The sequence below is a fragment of the Haliotis rufescens genome, unplaced genomic scaffold (assembly GCF_023055435.1).
Source record: "Haliotis rufescens isolate VD_foot unplaced genomic scaffold, xgHalRufe1.0.p SCAF_6, whole genome shotgun sequence".
Lineage (NCBI taxonomy): Eukaryota > Metazoa > Mollusca > Gastropoda > Lepetellida > Haliotidae > Haliotis > Haliotis rufescens.
The window spans coordinates 43,648,907-43,654,327 of NW_025964334.1; positions in this window are offsets into that span (position 1 = coordinate 43,648,907).

The window sequence follows — 5,421 nt, forward strand, 5'->3', positions numbered from 1 at the left end:
ATCCTCAATAATGCATTCATCTTACGACCATGTAATATCCCGCCACAAAAATATATTCCCCTTACTACCATGTAATATCCTGCCACACAAATATATACCCCTTACTTCTATGTAATACCCAATTACACAAATATATTCCCCTTACGACCATGTAATGTCCTGCCACACAAATATATACCCCTTACTTGTATGTACTACCCAATTACACAAATATATTCCCCTTACGACCATGTAATATCCTGCCACAAAAATATATACCCCTTACTTCTATGTAATACCGCATTACACAAATATATTCCCCTTACGACCATGTAATATCCCGCCACAAAAATATATACCCCTTACTTCTATGTAATACCCAATTACACAAATATATTCCCCTTACGACCATGTAATATCCTGCCACAAAAATATATACCCCTTACTTCTATGTAATACCCCATTACACAAATATATTCCCCTTACGACCATGTAATATCCCGCCACAAAAATATATACCCCTTACTTCTATGTAATACCCCATTGCACAAACATATTCCCCTTACGACCATGTAATATCCCGCCACCAAAATATATACCCCTTACTTCTATGTAATACCTCATTACACAAATATATTCCCCTTACGACCATGTAATATCCCGCCACAAAAATATATACCCCTTACTTCTATGTAATACCCCATTGCACAAATATATTCCCCTTACGACCATATTATATCCCGCCACCAAAATATATACCCCTTACTTCTATGTAATACCCAATTACACAAATATATTCCCCTTACTTCTATGTAATACCCCATTACACAAATATATTTCCCTTACGACCATGTAATATCCCGCCACCAAAATATATACCCCTTACTTCTATGTAATATCCCATTACACAAATATTTTCCCCTTACTACCATGTAATATCCCGCCACAAAAATATATACCCCTTACTTCTATGTAATACCCAATTACACAAATATATTCCCCTTACGACCATGTAATGTCCTGCCACACAAATATATACCCCTTACTTGTATGTACTACCCAATTACACAAATATATTCCCCTTACGACCATGTAATATCCTGCCACAAAAATATATACCCCTTACTTCTATGTAATACCGCATTACACAAATATATTCCCCTTACGACCATGTAATATCCCGCCACAAAAATATATACCCCTTACTTCTATGTAATACCCAATTACACAAATATATTCCCCTTACGACCATGTAATATCCTGCCACAAAAATATATACCCCTTACTTCTATGTAATACCCCATTACACAAATATATTCCCCTTACGACCATGTAATATCCCGCCACAAAAATATATACCCCTTACTTCTATGTAATACCCCATTGCACAAACATATTCCCCTTACGACCATGTAATATCCCGCCACCAAAATATATACCCCTTACTTCTATGTAATACCTCATTACACAAATATATTCCCCTTACGACCATGTAATATCCCGCCACAAAAATATATACCCCTTACTTCTATGTAATACCCCATTACACAAATATATTCCCCTTACGACCATATTATATCCCGCCACCAAAATATATACCCCTTACTTCTATGTAATACCCAATTACACAAATATATTCCCCTTACTTCTATGTAATACCCCATTACACAAATATATTCCCCTTACGACCATGTAATATCCCGCCACAAAAATATATACCCCTTACTTCTATGTAATACCCCTTTACACAAATATATTCCCCTTACGACCATGTAATATCCCGCCACAAAATATATACCCCTTACTTCTATGTAATATCCCATTACACAAATATTTTCCCCTTACTACCATGTAATATCCCGCCACAAAAATATATACCCCTTACTTCTATGTAATATCCCATTACACAAATATATTCCCCTTACGACCATGTAATATCCCGCCACAAAAATATATACCCCTTACTTCTATGTAATACCCCATTACACAAATATATTCCCCTTACGACCATGTAATATCCCCCGACAAAAATATATACCCCTTACTTCTATGTAATATCCCATGACACAAATGTATTCCCCTTACGACCATGTAATATCCCGCCACAAAAATATATACCCCTTACTTCTATGTAATACCCAATTACACAAATATATTCCCCTTACTACCATGTAATATCCCGCCACAAAAATGTATACCCCTTACTTCTATGTAATACCCCATTGCACAAATATATTCCCCTTACGATCATGTAATATCCCGCCACAAAAATATATACCCCTTACTTCTATGTAATACCCCATTCCACAAATATATTCCCCTTACGACCATGTAATATCCCGCCACAAAAATATATACCCCTTACTTCTATGTAATACCCCATTACACAAATATATTCCCCTTACGACCATGTAATATCCCGCCACAAAAATATATACCCCTTACTTCTATGTAATACCCCATTACACAAATATATTCCCCTTACGACCATGTAATATCCCCCGACAAAAATATATACCCCTTACTTCTATGTAATATCCCATGACACAAATGTATTCCCCTTACGACCATGTAATATCCCGCCACAAAAATATATACCCCTTACTTCTACGTAATACCCCTTTACACAAATATATTCCCCTTACTACCATGTAATATCCCGCCACAAAAATATATACCCCTTACTTCTATGTAATACCTCATTACACAAATATATTCCCCTTACGACCATGTAATATCCCGCCACACAAATATATTCCCCTTACTTCTAAGTAATACCCAATTAAACAAATATATTCCCTTTACTACCATGTAATATCCCGCCACACAAATATATACCCCTTACTTCTATGTAATACCCAATTACACAAATATATTCCCCTTACGACCATGTTATATCCCGCTACAAAAATATATACCCCTTACTTCTATGTAATACCCCTTTACACAAATATATTCCCCTTACAACCATGTAATATCCCTCCACACAAATATATTCCCCTTACTTCTAAGTAATACCCAATTAAACAAATATATTCCACTTACTACCATGTAATAACCTGCCACACAAATATATACCCCTTACTTCTATGTAATACCCCATTACACAAATATATTCCCCTTACGACCATGTAATATCCCGCCACAAAAATATATACCCCTTACTCCTATGTAATACCCAATTACACAAATATATTCCCCTTACGACCATGTAATATCCCGCCACAAATACATATACCCCTTATTTCTATGTAGTACCCCATTGCACAAATATATTCCCCTTACGACCATGTAATATCCCGCCACAAAAATATATACCCCTTACTTCTACGTAATACCCCTTTACACAAATATATTCCCCTTACTACCATGTAATATCCCGCCACAAAAATATATACCCCTTACTTCTATGTAATACCTCATTACACAAATATATTCCCCTTACGACCATGTAATATCCCGCCACACAAATATATTCCCCTTACTTCTAAGTAATACCCAATTAAACAAATATATTGCCCTTACTACCATGTAATATCCCGCCACACAAATATATACCCCTTACTTCTATGTAATACCCAATTACACAAATATATTCCCCTTACGACCATGTTATATCCCGCTACAAAAATATATACCCCTTACTTCTATGTAATACCCCATTACACAAATATATTCCCCTTACGACCATGTAATATCCCTCCACACAAATATATTCCCCTTACTTCTATGTAATACCCATTACACAAATATATTCCCCTTACTACAATGTTATATCACGCCACAAAAATATATACCCCTTACTTCTATGTAATACCCCATTACACAAATATATTCCCCTTACGACCATGTAATATCCCGCCACAAAAATATATACCCCTTACTCCTATGTAATACCCCATTACACAAATATATTCCCCTTACGACCATGTAATATCCCGCCACAAAAATATATACCCCTTACTTCTATGTAATACCCCATTACACAAATATATTCCCCTTACGACCATGTAATATCCCGCCACAAAAATGTATACCCCTTACTTCCATGTAATATCCCATTACACAAATATATTCCCCTTACTACCATGTAATATCCCGCCACAAAAATATATACACCTTACTTCTATGTAATACCCCATTACACAAATATATTCCCCTTACGACCATGTAATATCCCGCCACAAAAATGTATACCCCTTACTTCTATGTAATACCCCATTGCACAAATATATTCCCCTTACGACCATGTAATATCCCGCCACAAAAATATATACACCTTACTTCCATGTAATACCCCATTACACAAATATATTCCCCTTACGACCATGTAATATCCCGCCACAAAAATATATACCCCTTACTTCTATGTAATACCCCATTACACAAATATATTCCCCTTACTACCATGTAATATCCCGCCACAAAAATATATACCCCTTACTTCTATGTAATACCAAATTACACAAATATATTCCCCGTACTACCATGTAATATCCCGCCACACAAATATATAGCCCTTACTTCTATGTAATACCCCATTACACAAATATATTCCCCTTACTACGATGTAGTATCCCGCCACACAAATATGTTCCCCTCACTTCCATGTAATACCCCATCATACAAATATATTCCGCTTACTAATATGTAATACCCAACCACACAAATATATCCAGCTTACTATTATGTAATACCCTATCACAAAAATATATTCCCGTTACTACTATGTTATACCTCACCACATAACGATATTCCCCTTAGTATTATGTAATACTGCCATACATCCCTTTGCACAGATATAGGCACGTGCATGCACGTGCTTGTGTGTGTGGCTGATTGTACTAGTCCGGACTGATGCCCATTTATAGTGCTAACACACTGAGGTACCATGCCGCAGTTTAACATGAATACCCCAAACAGACACAGTATAATGACTCCGAGCCGACCAGTCCTTGTTTAAGACCCTTTATGCCGAGCGCCAGACAGGGTAACAACAAGTACTATCTTTTGTTATGACGCGGCCGGGGATTGAACCCCGGACCTTCCGCTCCCCGGGTGGACAGAACAGAACAGAACAGAACAGAAATTTATTGCTCGAAAGAAAATCACACAGAGTGATTACAGAGCATACATGAGGTTGAATGTATACACAACCACACCAGCAATAATATCTTATAATATATACATACATGAATACATACATGCACCCAATCACGCATAATGCATTTCTATAATACATGTATGATCTGCATAACTACACACATAAACACACAAAATATACACATGTATTATATTGTAGAGTGAAATTCACAAACTTTAACGTCGCAAGGGCAATTTTCCAGCCATAGCTCGACGATCCTATGATATTTAATTATGTAAATAATGTTAAACCTTTTTTTTACAGAACTGAGCCAGTTTTACTAGAATGGGTTTTTATGA